The sequence below is a fragment of the Phascolarctos cinereus genome, unplaced genomic scaffold, assembly GCF_003287225.1.
Source record: "Phascolarctos cinereus isolate Bilbo 61053 unplaced genomic scaffold, phaCin_HiC Scaffold_726;HRSCAF=1367, whole genome shotgun sequence".
Taxonomy (NCBI): domain Eukaryota; kingdom Metazoa; phylum Chordata; class Mammalia; order Diprotodontia; family Phascolarctidae; genus Phascolarctos; species Phascolarctos cinereus.
The window spans coordinates 391135700-391153787 of NW_027556098.1; the positions used below are offsets into that span (position 1 = coordinate 391135700).

The 18088-nt window shown below is 37.7% G+C and overlaps 1 protein-coding gene across 2 annotated transcripts in view; it reads right to left on the minus strand.

Moving 5' to 3' along the window:
* Positions 1–18088, minus strand: part of KIF1B (kinesin family member 1B) — a 185890-nt gene that overhangs the window by 132391 nt on the left and 35411 nt on the right. The window lies entirely within an intron of this gene.

The window sequence follows — 18088 nt, forward strand, 5'->3', positions numbered from 1 at the left end:
TAACAAAAATTAAAAACAATTATCAGCTCTTTTCATTTACTTCAGAAAGGTATCCACTTTTGGAAGTTGCCCTTAATATCTGGCTGAAGTCCATGCCACCAATAACTGATGTTCCTAAAGGCTTGAAACCCACCCCTCTCCCCCAAAGAACTACAGAAATACAGTTTACTATAAATAGTTAACTATCTTAACATGTTATAAACAGAAGGGAAAATTCTTTTTTTGACTCAATGAGCTTCCACCAAAGTAATTCCTAATGTAAACTAGTCATATTATTCCTAACAGACGGCATGAGAATGCTAAGGCTTAACTCCTTTTTCTTTTTTCGTGCATACAAAGTTTCAGATCCCCATATTCTGTAAGGAGAAGAACCTTCAATACATGGAATCATGTATTAAACCTCAACCAGATGCTGTGTCTCTAAGGCAGGGCCACAATCCAAGGCTATCAGAGATGGAGACAGAAAAAAAGTCTACCACAGGCAGCTGCTTGGGACACAAATAGCAACAGTTGCTACTGTACTTCTCCTGCTTGATTCCACTGCATATGGTATTGCCAGAATCTAACATTCCAACCTCAAATGCAGACATACATGCAGAATGGAGGATTATTATAGCTCACATTACAGTCATGTGACACTTGATCTAGATAGCAACAAAACACACTCACATGAAAGATAACCTAAGCAATGAAATATGCTTCCAGACAAAGGGAAAAGTTTACAAAATTGTCTAACATTACAAATAGCATTTTAATTATCATTCATGGAATTTAGGATTTCGCAAAGAAAAACGCATTCGAAGGCCTATTTTTGTCACCTTTCTGAAACTTAAGCTACATCACATTTTGAAGCTGTCTTTGGCCACAAACCATATAAATATACTGCAAGTATATACTGAGCACTGATTAGGTGCATTTAAGACCTGGATGCTATATACAGAAAATTCCCTCTTGAGAAATTAAAAACACATGCAACAAAGGATTCTACAAAATAACTAGGCATTTATTTTTTTAAAATATATTATTTATTTAATTAACTGTTTGCTAATTACACATAAAACAATTTTGCTCCTTCCCCCCTTAAGAAAGCAAGCAATATGATATCAATTATACATGTGAAGTCATACAAAACATATTTCCTTATTAGCCATATTACAAAAGAAAACATCCAAAAAATCCCAGGAAAAATAAAAAAAGAAAAAAAGTATGCTCCAATCTGCACTCAGGGCTCATCAGTTCTCTCTCTGGAGGTGGATAGCATTTATTGTCTTGGGCCCCTTGGAAATGTTTTGGATCATTGTCTTGATCAGAATAGTTAAGTCTTTCAGAGGTGATCACTATTCCAATATTGCATTTATTGTGTACAATGTCTTGCTAGTTTTGCTCACTTCACTTTGCATCAGTTCATTTAAGTCTTTCCAGGTTTTTCTGAAAACACCCTGCTCATCATTTCTTATAGCACAATAGTATTCCATCAAAATCATTTACCACAACTTGTTCAGCCATTACCCAATTAATGTGCTTCTCAATTTTCAATTCTTTGACACCACAAAAAGAGTTGCTATAAATATTTTTGTACAAATAGGTTCTTTGCCCTTTTCTTTAATTTCTTTCAGATATAGACTTACTAGTGCTACTGATGTGTATAAAGAGTATGCACAGTTTTTTGAAAGTATTTTTTGGGGGGGGGCCCTAGGCAATGGGGTTAAGTGACTTGCCCAGGGTCACACAGCTAGTAAGCGTTATGTGTCTGAGGCTGGATTTGAACTCAGGTCCTCCTGAATCCAGAGCCGGTGCTCTATCCACTGCACCATCTAGCTGCCCCCTAAGAGTATACACAGTTTTATGGCCCTTTGGGTGTAGTTTCAGAACGTTCTCCAGAATCGAACAGTTCACAACTAGACCAATTTCAGCAAAGCTGCAAGATATAAGACACATTTATTCTTTATGATAAGCCAAGGGCTCAATTTTAGTATCTCAACTCAGCCATGGCAAGAATGGAAGCCGTAAAAAGAAAATGCAAAGAAATGTGAATTTTAAATTAAACTCATTCCTTAAAAAAAAAAGAGAAAAGCATATACGTGCAGTGTGTGTGCACTCACACATACGATCTCTTTTTATGCATCCCAATATCATCTTCCTGAGTTACAAACTGACTGATTCATACAAATGTAAAATCACTAGTACTATGCCCATTCAATTTAATCAATTCAACTTCGTGACTGTCTACCACGTCTTTTTCCAATACCCAGAAAAAGAAAGGAGAGGGGAATATGTCTCTCATTAAAAATATCCCTGCCAAGTGATCTAAAACTGTGAAGGATAGTAGCTTTAGTATAAATATCAAGAAACTGTCACTCAAATATCTAAAGCAGTAGACATCCCAAGCACAAAATATGGCAGAGAGATATTTACAACATTCATTGTACCACATCATTGAAAAACTACATGCCAGCTATACCCTTTGATCCAGCAATACCACTACCAGGTCTATATCCCAAAGAGATCATAAAAAAGGGGAAAGGACCTACATGTACAAAAATATTTTATAGCAGCTCTTTTTGTGGTGACAAAGAATTAGAAATTGAGGGGATGCCCATCAACTGGTGAATTTAGACTGAACAAGTTGTGGTATATGAATATAATGGAATACTATTACTCCATAAGAAATGACGAACAGGTGGATTTCAGAAAAACCTGGAAAGACATGTAATGATGAGTGAAGGGAGCAGAACCAGAAAAACACTGTACACAGTAACAGTAACATCATATGATGATCGACTATGATTGACTTAGCTCTCCTCAGCAATAAAATGATCAAGACAATTCCAAAAGACTTATAATGGAAAAAGCTATCCATATGCAAAGAAAGAACTGATGAAGTTTGAATACAGATCAAAGTATACTATTTTCACTTTTTTTCATAATGTTTTCCTTTTGTTCTGTTTCTTCTTTCACAACATGACTAATATGGAAACGTTTTACACAATTGTATATATATAAAACCTGTATCAAATTGCTTACTATCTTACAGAGGAGGGAGGGAAAAAAGGGAGGGAGAAAATTTTGGAACTCAAAATCTTATAAAAATTAATGTTAAAAACTGTCTTTACATGTAAGTGGAAAAATACTATTTAAAAAAAAAAAAGAAAAACTACATGCAAGATCACTGTTTGCCTCAATAGCCAAAATTACAAAACCACTTAGACAATTAGCCAAATCAGTTGCAGCAAACTATTGGAAATTTGCCCTAACATATTTCAAGTCTGTTCTAACATATTTTAGAAAATGATCCTGACTTTATTCACATTCTCTAGTCACTTATCTTCAACTCCCTATAAAATATCTCCAGCTGGATGTACACTCATATAATTGTTAACATTCATTTAATAATTTATATTATCAGTGGAAATGGAGACTAACTGGTCATTACCTTTTTGAAGCTAGGATTTTATATACTTGAACACAGTATTAATAGTTCTCCCAATTCCCTAATGGCAATCCAGACAACATGATCCAGTACAAAGAGCACTGGCCTAGGTAGGAGTCAGGAGAAATGGATTCAAGTCCTGGTTCTGCCAGTATCTGTGTGATGCTGGTCAGGTCACTTTTCCTCTCTGGACCTCAGTTTCTTCATTTGTAAAATGAGGAGGTTAAACTAAATTATACCATTTCGGTGCTACCATTCTATCATTCTGTGAACAATGAACAATTCACAGGTAGCTTTTTTTGGTTCTAGCTATACCACTAACTCCTTACCATCCAATCACCATTAAATTTTTCTGTAGTGCAGTCCTCTTCCCATACACAGTGATACCATTTGAGCATGCAGTCAAGGATCAGAATGAATCACAGAAAGATTTCTATAAATAATTTTTCCTGTTCTACCATGCACTTCATCTGATACTTCACTATAAGACATACCCACATAATGTTTTGATTATAGAGCCCTAGAAAATGAAAAAGACAATCAAAACAGAGTTTGTATTTAAAGGCCCTTTTATTTTTTGAGAACAAATTTGTTTGTGTTATCTCAAAGTCCCAATGTAGCAATTAAACTGTTGTTGGCAAACTAATACTAAAAATTTTGTAGACAACTATAATTAGTCTATCAGCAAGGCAATGGTGTAACTTTAGATTAACTTTTCTAAGAAAATGTTTTTAACCTTTCATTAGCAAGCTCAGTGACATTACCTTCAACGTAATCTCTTTCTTCCAAAAGCTCCCTGTATACAATCCACAAATGAGAAAAAAAAACCCATAAAATATTTGAAGACCAATGAATTTTAAAAAGGTAGAACTTTCTGAGGATCATTACACCAACTATACGCCTAAAAACTATGTTGCATAGCAGGGTCAAAACTGAAACAAAGAATATTCCTGTAAGAGCAACAACATTATAATTTGTGTTTGCCTTCCTTACCAACAATTCAGCAGTGAACAAAACAAACAAAAAACAAGACACAACTAAAAATCTCTAGAATCACTTAACACAACAAAATTTTACTCCACATTCTAGAGCATAAGCATAACTATACTGTACACACTGATTACACAAAGTGAATACACAGCACATAAAATACAACTTTGATGCATCTACTTTTTGGTCCAGTTTGGTGATTTCATTGGCATATGGAACTCCCAGTTCTGTAGCTTCACAAAATCCTTGAATCAGCCATGAAGTCCAACCCATACACTTGTTGGCCAGTCACAGAGCTAGAAGATGCCAGAAGCTCCACTGGAACCCAGCACCTCCTGACTCTGCAGTTTCAAGTATCTTTGAAAGGCCCTGGTATCGTTCTGCTTGTCCTTGGAATGAAAAACTAGAAATGGGGTAGAAGTCGGAAAGAGGCAGAATTCACTTTAAATGAAAACTTTTCTAACAACTAGACTTTTCCAGAAGTCATATGGGTTCTCCCTGAAGATTACAGGCTGAGGTTACCACTTAAAGGGGCCCTTGCAAAAGTGTCGCTTGTTTCTGCATTCCTAGTACCATGCGCAGTAGACATGACAAACATTTGCTGGTTGACTGACTGACCAAGTTCATCAAGCACCACACTTCACTAGAAAGACAGAAAAATAATTACCAGATTATGAGCCCAGACATTCAAAAATCACTTTTGTTGTTCAGTCATTTCAGTTGTGTCTGACTCTTCATGACCCCATGATACTGGAGTGGTTTGCCATTTCCTTCTCCAGCTCATTTTACAGATGAGGAACCTGAGACAAATAGGGTGAAGTGAGTTGGCCAGGGTCACACAACTACTAAGTGTCTGGATCCAGATTTGAACTCAGGTCTTCTTGACTCCAGGCCTAGTGCTCTATCCACTGTGCCACCTACCTGACCTTAACAATTATAATGGCTACTATTATTTATATAGCATAACGTATGGCAGGGTATGTTATTATCCTCACTTTAAAGATGAGGAGATTGAGAGTGATTAAGTGACTTGGTCAAAGTCACACAGTTAGCACATGTCTGAAACCAAATTTAAACTCACATCTTCCTGACGCCAAGTCCCATGCTTTATCAACACACCTTCTAAAGCATTCTACAAACTAACCACCAGAAAGAACAGTATTTCTATATTAACCTCGAAATCGTAGAAGCAGCCCTTGTAGTAATAATGATGATTCTCAGTGTCAACAGCAGTGACCCATTAGCCTGGAGCTCACAGCATGCAGCAGAAGGGAGAATAGTGCAGAGTAAGGTTAGGCAGCTGCTGTTCAGTGAGGAGTAGGAAATAAGTTATTGGAGGCAGGGAGGAGGAAGAAGTTGTGAAGAGCTAGAGTGAGAAGGATGAGAAGTAGTGATAAGTGCAATAAAGAAAGTCTAGGGAATCATGCGATTTCATTTTGACAGCTAGGGGAGGGCAGAGTAGAAGAAAGGAACCAAGATAGGTCAATTTTCTCTCCCATCCCAACACAAAGACCTTCTCCCTTTCTCACCCCAATGTTCCCCACAGTGCTATCCTCAAGTTCACAAACAGTCATACATGTACATCCTTTCTTAACAAAGGGTGCTTCTTTGTGTCTCTCCCTCTCTCTCACAAATGTACATTCAGGCAAGGGCAAGGCTTCCCTTCTCCCTTTGAGTCAAGCATCTGCACTGACCTAGCCACTAAGAGGCACCAATACTTACCCTCACTACCCTCCTTTTAGACAGTTTTAGAAGCAGCCTGGGGCAATTAAGGGGAAGCATGGTGTAATAAATAGATAGGATGCTGGACCCAGATACATGAAGACCCAGGTCTGAATTTTGTCTCAGACCAGCTAGCTTTGGAACCTGTGTAAATCTCTTAACTTCTCTGGGCCTCAGGTTCCTCATCTGTAAAATGGGGGAGGGCAGACCAGATGGCTCCTGAGGGACCTTCCAGTTCTATAGCTATGTTCCCTATAATTTGTATAACTCTGCCCAGCTGACCTGGATGAAGAAGGGATACAGAAAGACAAGTGAACAAGAGAATGGAGTGCTCCTCTGACCTCTAATATTCAGTGAAAAGTAGGTACACATAAGCCAGGCACTGAGGGAGGGAGGGACCAAATGGTACTGACTCACCCACAAGCCAACCTAGAACAGAAAACAGGAATTTATTTGAGCAGCTCAAAGAGGAAACTGAGCTGTGGTGCCTGGGTTTAAAAACAAAAACAAACAAAAACCAAAGGTTAAAAAAAAAGATACTATGACCAGGAGCCACAAAAGACCCATCAGCTAAGATACCAGGGGAATCTCAAGCTGACTGAGAGCTGTTTCCCTGGCAAAGAATTTTCAAGTACCATCTGCTGCAGGGGAAGGTGAAGGAGAGAACCAGCAATGGCAGTGGAGGACAGAGATATCTGGGAAGGAAAACTGGGAAGGAAAAGGTAGAGGTTCTAAACCTTTTGTGTATCATGGACCTTTCAGGAAGTTAATGGATCCCTTTAATGAAAAATGTTTTTAAATGCATAAAACAAAATATATAGGATTACGAAGAAAATAAATTATGTCAAAATGTTTTTAATTGAATAGAACCCATAGTGTTCCATAAACCCCAGGCTTTAAGCGCCACTGGCATAAAAGGATCCCTAATAACTGACAGGGTGGCCTAGTGAGTACAGAGTTGGTCTCAGAGACAGGGAGGCAGGAGATTCAGTTCTACCCCTGATGCTGATCAGCTGTGTGGCCCTGGGGAGTCACTTAACCTTTCTAGGTCCAAGGCATCTCTCTTAAGACTAAGTAGGGGAGAAGGCACAGGTGGGGATCAGTAGATGAGGATCTTCACGGGAAACTCCTTACAATGAGGAAATCACAGGTGGGATAAACAAACATGTGCGGCAGGACTGAATGGAGGAGCAGTACAACATCAGAAGGGAACAGTGACCAAAAGATGCAGACCAAAGAACAATACAATATAGACACAGAATCAATTACCCAGTGGAAGAGTGACCTGCAAACTTTCCCAACCCAAGCCAAGCCAAGACTATAAATCATGGAAATAGTACAAGGGTCAGGGGGAAAGGGTCCCATTGAATGGTGCCTTGTAATTCTCTTGGGGCTTAGAGAATCCTTTAATTTTTTTTTTAATTCTATATTTTGAACTTTGTGAGCCTAAGGGCTTGTACTAACTAGACAGAAGCAGAGTGATTACTCTCAGGGGAAGATCAGATATTTAAAGTGACTGGGTTTTCCAGCCATTTGGGTGAAATGTATTAGAGGGTAGAGGTCCCCAAAGTGTGCTTGGACCTTTTGTGTCAGGAGGAAGCATCTGATACCAGAGTTGTTAAGTATACGATTCCACCTCCAAATATACTACAATCACATGCACTCCTGTGTCAAAATCATTTTATTATCCATATTATGCACATTGGCAAACTGACTTCTGCGGCTATAAGTATTATTATGTCTCTTGTTTCTTCCCAGAAATTACTGTGCATGTTCCCTTATGCTTTCTTTGCATCATATTCATTGCTCTACCAAGTGCCTGGTTTTTTTTAATTTTTAATTTTAACTGGACACTTTTCTCAATCTTCCAAAATTAAATTTTGAGGAAGCAAGTGGCACAGTGGAGAGAGCACTGGGCTTGGAGTCAGGAAGAACTGAGTTCAAATCCAGCTTCTGACACTTCCTAGCTGTGTGACCCTGGACAAGTCCTAGCTGTGTAAACCTGACCAAGTCACTTAACCTCTGTTTGCCTCAGTTTCTTCAACTGTAAAATGGGGATAATAAAAGCACATACCTCCCAGGATTATTGTGAGGATCAAATGAGCTAATATTTGTAAAAAATGCTTAGCACAGCACCTGGCACATAGCAGGTTTTATATATATATATATATATATATATATATATATATATATATACATATATACATATACATCATATACACACACACACACACACATTATATACATATACATATACATCATATACACACACACACACATACATATATACATATATACATATATATATATATACATATATACATATACATCATATACACACACACACACACATTATATACATATACATATACATCATATACACACACACACACATACATACATACATGCTTATTCCCTTCTTTTTCTCCCTTTCCCTTCCCCAATTTAAAATTTCTTTGATCAAGTCAACCAGTGTCCTGCCAAATATTCTTCTAAACGTTCCCCAATAGATAGGCAAAGTATGAACAATTTCTAAAAGAATTCCAAACTATTAAGAAACACATTAAAGGCTACTACAAATCACTAATAACAAGAGAAATGTAAAAACAAAACAAAATAAAAAACTCCCCATCTCATACCCAGCAAATTAGGGAAGTTGACAAAAGATGAAAAAAATCAAAGTTGGAGATGCATACTAATGGACTGACCTTTGGTAGAGATGTGCACTGATCCAACTATTCTAGAAAGGAAACTGGAATTATGCTAAGAAAGTAACTAAAAAGTCCACCATCTTTGACCCAGAGATCTTGTTATTAGAGCATATACCCAAAAGAAACCAGAGAAAAGTATTATATGCACCCAAAAAAATTATAGCAACATTTTTTGTAGTGGCAAAAAACTGGAAATAAAGTAGATGCCTTCAGAAAAACCTGGAAAGACTTATATGAACTGATACTGAGTGAAGTGAATAGAATCAAGAGAACATCACACACAGTAACAGCCACATCGTGTGATGACTAACTTTGATAGAGTTAGCTCTTCTCAGCAATGCTTACAACTCCAAAAGACTCACGATGGAAAATGCTATACACATCCAGAGAAAGAACCATGGAATTTGAATGCAGATCGAAGCATACTGTTTTCTCTTTTTTTGTTGTTTTGTTTTGTTTCTTCTTTCTTGTGGTTTGTCCCGTTGATTCTAATTCTTCTTTACATGACTAATGTAAAAATATGTTTAATATGAATGTGTATGTACAGCCTAAATCAGATTGCACGCTTGGGGAGGGAGGAGAACAGGGAGGGAGGAGAACAGGGAGGGAGAGAAAATTTAAACCTCAAAATCTTATGGAAGTGAATGTTGAAAACTAAAAATAAATAAATTAATTAAAAAAATAAAATAGATGCCCATTGATGAAGAAACAACTAATAAAAAACTGAGGTGCGCTATCTTTCAGGGGCAGCTTGGTGGTGCAATGGATAGAGCACTAGGTCTGGAGTCAAAAATATCTGAGTTCAAACTTGACCTCAGACTCTTACTAGCTATGTGATCCAGGGAAAGTCACTTAACTTGTCTGTCTCAGTTTCCTCATTTATAAAAGGAGGATAACAACAGCACCTCTTTCTCAGGGTTGTTTTCAGGATCATATGAGATAATAACTGGAAAGTGCTTAACACAGTACCTGGCACTTAGTAAGTGCTATATACATGTTAGCTGCTATCATCATCATCATCATCATCATCATCATCATCATCATCATCATCATCATCTCCCCCAAACCCATGTCTCTTTCTAATTACTGTCCTCTTCCTTATTACTGTTGAGAGGACACTGCTATCCTCCCAGTCAACCAGGCTTCCAACTAAGGTTTCATCTTCCACTCCTCACTCTCTCTTTTACCTCTATATCCAGTCTGTTGACAATTTCTGTAGATTTTACCTTCACAGTATCTCTAGGATGCACCTCCTTTTCTCCTCTGACACTGCTCCTATCCTGGTGCAGGCCTTCATCACCTCACATCTAGACTACTGCAATAGCTGTTGGTTGGTTTCCCTGACACAAGTTTCTCCACCCTCCAGTCCCTCCTCTACTCAGCAGTTAAAGTGATCTCCTTAAGTGCAGTTCTGACCATGACACCCTTACCTCTGACTCAATAAACTCCAGTGGCTCCCTAACACCTCCAGGATCAAATACAAAATCCTCTTTCTGGTGTTCAAAGCCCTTCATAACTTGCCCACCCCTATCTTTCAATCTTATTTCCCTTCTTGTGTGATTCAGTGCACTGCCCTCCTTGCTGTTCCATGAACAAGATACTCTGTACCTCAGCTTTAGACATTTTCTCTGTCTGTCCTCCATACTTGGAAAGCTCTCTCCTCCCATCTTTACCTCCTGATTTCCCTGGCTTCCTTTAAGGCCCATCTAAAATCCTACCTTCCTCAGGAAGCCTTCTCTAACCCCTCTTAATTCTATTGCCCTCCCTCTGTTAATCATTTCCTATTTATCCAGTATGGAGTTTGTTTGTACAGATTTGTTTACATGTTGTCTCTTCAATTGGATTGTGAACTCCTTAAAGGCAGGGCCCATCCTTTGCATTTTTTTGTAGTCTCCATGCTTAGCATGGGACCAGGTACATAGTAGGCATTTAACTGCCTGACTACATGAATGTAATGAAATATAATTTGCATAAGAAATTCTGAATGTGAAGAATACAGAGAAGCATCAAAGACTTAAATGAACAGATGAGAAGTGAAGTGAGCAGAATAAGGAAAAGAACATACAAATCTTACAGTACAACCCTACACACAAATTTCTCCCAGAGTCAGCATTTTAAAATGGGATATGGAGTTATAAATGAATAAAATTTAAAAAAAAGTTCTTAGAATGTACTCTTTTCACAGAAAACCAATTGTATCCTGTGAACAGAACTGAAACAACTAAGGTCTACGGATGACTACAGTGAAATTCTCCATTTCCTACTGCCAAGTGCTGCAGGGGGAGTACATTTTAAATGTATTTATAAGCAGGGGATAGGAATGGAATACCAGTGAAAATTGACCATAATGTGAGGCACCTCTGGCCTTGCTGGCGGCGACCCAAAGAAAAACCCAAGCTAAAGACTAAAATAAAAGCTATGTTTTATAGCGCCGACAAAGTACCAGAGTTTGTTTTTCAAAATTAGGAACCTGTTCCATATATTGGGACATTTTCAAGTGGTTGTTAGTAGGAAAGAGGAGAAGGCTAATGAAGGCAGAGAGGAAGAGGACTTGGTGGATGGTAGTGATATTTAGAAAGGAGAAATACTACAAAGTAGACAGAAAACAGCAGCAGGAAGGCCAGAAGCGGATACATGCAAAAGGCAGTTTTGTTACAATCATGGTTAATTTAACATGTACTTTTAAAAAAAAGCAAACAGTACATAAGAGATCAGTTTAGGGAGATCTCATTTGGCTTGTGGGCCATAATTTGCCAACCCTTGTTCTAGCCTAGCAAGATTCCTTTTGGATCCTGACTTTGTCATCTACTACGTGAGATATCCTTTCCAGCTTTGTGTCATTTACTGTTGAGAAAGCTTTGGGGGAAGATTCCTTGGAAAACTTATTTTTGGAGGGGTGGGGAAGGGAAATCCCTACAGGGATGTCTGGATAGAAAGATCTTTATGGAATAAGTAGTCAAGTCCAGCATCTCTGAGATAAAATACCAGAGAGAGTGGGTCTTGAGTAAGACTTGGCAGGAAGTAAGGGTGGAGAGAGATGGCTGGTGGGCAAATCTCTTTGAGAGCAAAGTTTTAGTAGTCAAAGTTTTAAGTGTGCAATGGCCTTAAGTCACTGAAGGTGATTATGGAAGTCATTGGGGATTTAGGAGATAATTAGAAATAAAAAAAGGTAACTAGCAATGAGGCATGTCATTGTTGTAACTATCTCTGGGACAGCCATATACAGTGGAGTGTAAACGCCTAGCAACTAACTAAAAGGAAGAGTCTTACCATATTGGGAAAAAATATTGGAAACCTGCTGCTGGGAAAGCATAATTAAACTTATGGTTTGGATAGAAAAGAGGATTTGATGTAGAGTCTAATTTTTTAAAAATTTCCAAATTATGGGTTGAAAATGAATTGTCAATGGTATAATGGATGGACCGCAATTGTTGGAGGAAAGGAGTTACATACTTGCACAAGTATGCAACTTGTGCACACTAAGATGTTATTCTCTACAGAGGCATCCACTATGGCCTGGCAAATTATAGAACATAGACAGGAAGTATTTAAGTATTTCATGTGAATTATTTGGATGTTTCCATCCAAAATGCAATGAAAGTTACTGAGGGAAGGAATTTGGGACCCTTGCATCTGGGAAGTAGCAACAGAGTTGAATGATTGTTGCCTCCTGCTGGATTCATTCATCAGTATTCTGATTGGGCTAGTCCAGGGATGGGTGGTTAGCACAAGAGAAAGACTAACATAAGATGAGATTTCAAATCACTCAAATGTACAAATTATTTTTTAGATGTCAAGGGGAGAATCTGACAGGTCAACTTTCAAGTGGACTGAGACTGGATTAATTCAGTCCTAAAACAACATTCTAGAGGCACAGCCACTAAATGGAGGATTACCAGACCTGAAAAATCGATGGATAATGAGGCAAGAAAGGAGGTTAACAGAAGACAGTCACTTAGCTATGATGAATAGAGGGACTCTCTCCCAAAAGATATCCTGAAACTGTGGAAAGGATGGTCAGCACTGACTGCTAATGGGTTGAGAGGCCAGCCTAAAGAACGGCAAGAGGAAGAACTCCATCTTTACCTAAGAAGTACCCCTTGAGTCCCAGGGAGGCCACATCACCACTGAGAACAAGGTCATAGATCACACAGAATACTGGAATAAATGATAGAGCATGCTAGACATTCCCAAAGAAAGGAGAGACCTGCCTTTTAGATGGCTACAATGGAGTCTGGTTCATAGCCACACCTAGACAGAACTGTTTTGCATAGCCCATAAGCTGTTTGGTAGCTTGACTTAAAGAGGAATAGTGAGAACAAAACATTTCACTAGGTGAGATTTGACTAATACAGCCCTTCCTTTATTGAAACTGGGCCCAACAGATTCACATGACCCCCTCTGCAAAGCCCAAGAAGAGAAGAAGTTTCTCATGAGGCGGTATGACATTGTCAATAGAATATTGGAATTGTAAGTCACAAAGGGGACAGCTAGGTGGTGCAATGAATAGAGCTCTGGCCTTAGAGCCAGCAGGACCTGAGTTCAAATCCAGCCTCAGACACTTAACACTTACTAGCTGTGTGACCTTGGGCAAGTCACTTAACCCCGATTGCCTCACCAAAAAGCAAACAAACAAACAAACAAACAAACCCAAAAACATCTAGTTTTTGATACATGGCTTATATTCAGGTGCAGCCTATATTTAGACCATAAAGATCTATTATCACTGCATGAGGTATACATGACAATATTTGGTACTTAGAAAAAAGATGAATAAACTCCAGTTAATGTTTTTCTTAAGGCATTTCATACTTCTAATAATACATTGCAACTATGTTTATAATAAGCTTACTACTTTATAAACATTATAAAGAAACAAAGTTATCAAATCAGAAAGTTAATTTTGTAATATGACAAGGGAAATAAACCTTCTTAGTAATCAAAGTGTTCTTTTCTCAACAAAGTGACTGCTCTTCATTTTAGGCGTATCTTGTGCAGGTTCTGCAGCAATCTAACAGGGCTTGAAACAAACTACCCACACACAGCACTCTGCTGTACACTGTAGCCAAGACACTTCAGAGTCAGATGATCTTCTTGAAATAGCTCTGCCTATTTCTCAGAGGAAGAAAAGATGTGCTGTCCTCCACAAGTGTCTGTTCCTAACCCAGCCTATCACAACCACTGATGAGACAGAAGAGGCATGATTCCATCCAATCCACTCTTTTCTTTACAATGAAGGTTAAACAAAGGTTAGACACAAGCCTAAGGAGGACTCAGGCTGATATAACACTTTGTAGGTTACAAAGTACCTTTCTCCCAAACTCCCTCTAAGGGTACATTATTTCCATTTTACAGATGAGGCTTTGAGCTCAGAAATCTTAAGTGGCTTAATTGCTCAATGGCACAGTAGTCCCGACCAGAAGTTAGCATTCTTTCCAACTACACCATCCTTTTAGAATACTTACAACTTTGAGAACAACCTTTGCAAGTAGTTATATATAGAATCAAAGGATTTGGAGTTCAGAGAGACACTTAGTGTCTAGTAGAGCAGCACAGGAGGGTAAAAAGAGCACAAGATTTAGAGTCTGAGGAGCAAGATACCTGAGTCTGAATCCTGACTATTACCAATGGAACCTTAGGCAAGTCATTAATAATAAAAGCAGTAACTACAATAAAAATTTAAGAATGCTTTTAATAGATGTGATATAAAATATTCATATCTCTAAGCTACATTTTTTAAAAACTTTCAGAATACAGAACCCTAGCAGAAGAGATTGAAATAATGTCAGAATAGCATGTGGAAACATTTAAAATCTCTTTTAGTTTGGCTGAAAATATTAAACAATACTTTCTCCACCCTAGAACCCTTGCCAGACTTTTCCCTTTAGGAAAGAGGGTAGAACAAAAGCTAAGGCCTTTCTTAGGGAAATGGATTATTAGTGAAACATAGCTCTGGTCTAGATATGATTGTTGCTTCTCTATCCACCTGAAACCAGGACCCACCTAAGGTTAAGATTGTGATAGAAAGGAGGAAAACAACCCATCAGATATCTTTGAAGGGATGTCCAATTGTACAGTGACTATTCTAGAATGCTAAACATATTATATTTTTCTTATTCAAGATTCCTATAAATGTTACCTCAGACATTATTGGAGTTGTTGTTGTACTACTGTTGGTGAGGACTAGAGGAAATGGAGAAACTACGACAATTTGGACATCTTTCTCTCCAAGCTAGAAATGGCTTGGATATGGAATAATGTTCAATTAAAAAATTGTTTTTGGCAGACTTGTGCCTAAAACAGAGAGTACAGCATTAATATTTTTTCTTCTACAAGCATGACATGCTGCATATCATCCCTGTTATCCCATCTGCTACTGGACTTGAACTAAGGACACTTTCAACAAGCCTATAGAAGATGAGCTTATATATCCCAAATACATACATACACACACACACACACACATCCTTTATTCAACTACAAAAAGCAGCTATTTTATCAACTGTGTAAGGGGCCATAAAATATTAAATATAAAAGAATAATAATAATAGCAGAATAATGATTTTTCAAGACTATTTCCCTCTGACCCTCACTGAAAAAAAGATGAGCTTTTTTGATGAGAGATGGAAGGTGGGAGGAAGAGAAGATGGACCTGAACATAAAACTGAATATGATATAAAAAATAAACCTGCACTAAATTAAAAAAGAAAAATATGAGAATAGTGAGGAGGTGATAACATTATTAATAAAAATAATTACCTTCCCAAAGTCCAACTCATCACCCATGCCATGAAGGACAGGTAAAAGCATCAGGCAGAGCAAAAATCTGATGTGCCCTAAAATCATTAGCATAGTTATGAAGGTCTTCCCAGAACCCTGAAACATTGGCAGATTTATCTTTGGCAACATCACATCCAGTCAGTATTATGTAGCTGCTAACTAAGTCAAACAAATAGTGGCATACACTGCAGGATACTACTATCTGAAATCATGATGATCAGCTTGATGGAGAGGACAACAGAACAAGTGCTCCTTCATATTCTCGTACCCCAAGAAGGCAAGGTACACTTGACCAAATGAGAAAGACCAAAACCCTACCTGCTGGAAATGCTTTGGTGCAAAGAGAGCCAACAACTAAAGTAAGCTAACCACAAGTACACATGAAATGTTTTGACACTTGAATACTTTCATGATACACATCATAACACAATTGAAAACAACATGCCAGCTGTAGGCAAAGATTTTCTGTCAATAGTACTGTTGAGGACAGCAATCTTAAGGAGTAATTCATCCCTGAGTCTAGGTTAGCCAAAAAGATAAAGTTGAAAAGCTATTAAAATAGGAAGGAAAAGCTGAAGAACCTGAGGACAATGAAAAATCTTTACTTTTAACACAAATTGCAAACATATACCTACTAATAAAACAGCACTAATGCCTCAATTTTGAAAAAGAAAAAGACTGGAACTTCAAAAAGTTCTTCTTAAGTTTGATCATATAAACTCAACTAACAGACAAATCATATCAAAACAGTAATTCAAAATTCAAAAATTTCCTATAACTATCAGGAATAAACAAATTCTCCCACTATATTTGACAAAAGCTGTAAAAACATTTCAGGACCTGCACACAACTGTATATACGGCCATCACTACCTTAATAAGAAACATAAAAGGAAAGGGGAGCTAAGAAGGAACGCCATTATAGAGAGGTGTCCAATGTCTTAAGTGACGTGAAAGGGCTATTAAAGATTCAGAAAGGCACTTCAAGATCATATCAACATCTAGCTAGTATACAGAGTAGACAATTCGAATGCCATATCATCCAATTAAAAGCAACAAAAGAATCAGGCAAAATGAAACCCAGAAAACCAAAGGCTAGCAGAAATTCTAGACTTTGTTAATCAGCAATTGAAAGAATTGAGTAAAAATGGTTAAGATGACAGGAGTCAAAGTAGGTTAAACAACAATACAATTCAGTACAAATAAAAAAAAATTCATAGCAGAGGAATGAGAAGCAAAGAATCAAAAAGAACTCCTGAAGATAGAGGATGTGGAAAATTTTTGGTTCCCTATATTGTAACAAGTGAAATACAAGAAAAACACAAGGTTAGGTCAAATGAAAAACAGAATGCTTGAGCACCATTAGAATAACAAACAGCAGAATATTACATCAATGGAAATGACTAACTTTAGTTTCTCTGAAAAACTGGAAAGTGGCAGAGACAGATGACTTTCACATTTATTAGCACAAATGCTTTACAAATTTCCTATCAGAGGTAAACCTGATCCAATCTTTCTTAGGCATCGCATAGCTACTACTCAAAGATGGGAAAGCCAATGACTTCTACAAATATAGGTCAAATACATGTTTATGAACTTAATTCAAAGCATTCCCAATTTGTAACAATGGGGAAAATCTACAGATGTTTTTAAGAAAACAATACACTGGCTAAAGAGCAAAATGGTACACTAAGACAGCACAAGCGTAATTAAAAAGTAGTGGTGTCAAACTCAAATAGAAATTTGGGGCCGCTAATCCATACATAAGGATCCCTGGACTTAAGTTTTAAAATGTAACATTACCTATGTTTTATCATACTTTTGTTAAATATTTTCCAATAACATTTTAGTCTGGTCCTCCTCCCCCTCCCCCTATCATGTTTGACTCCATTGGTATACAGAAGCAAATAAAGATCATTTTAGGCATTCTGTAGTGCTTCTGTAGAATTTTTTAAATGACTACAGAAGGAATGAAAATATGGTTGCAGAGTAATATCTAAGCCAAGGACTTTTTTCACAGAGCTACTGGTAAGCCTATCACCCTCAGCTGCCTCTTACAGATCCAGTTGCTATAAATATAAACTCCACAGCTGCTGCTTGTGGAGACTGTATGCCAGTGGACTTTGTCTAAGGATGTTATCTGTTAAAAAGCATATGCTCTTTCAGTATCTCAGCATTAATGATATTCCAACGATCTATTACTTCACTGGTGTAGATACATCCTTCCAAGGACCCAGGTCCTACTCTCTCTATGCTTTACTATATGGTCTTCATGACTTGCATCTGAAAAATCCACTCTGTGGCAAATCTGGTGATGACTCTCTTTAGCAAGAGGTGTCCTCCGGTGATAAAGTTCATTTTGGGGCCTATCCACTCAAAGCTTTTCCAGTTTGGTCAGACCTTTCAAAAACCTGCATTTCACTGACATAACTTTTCAAGCACCCAAGGTCATAAAG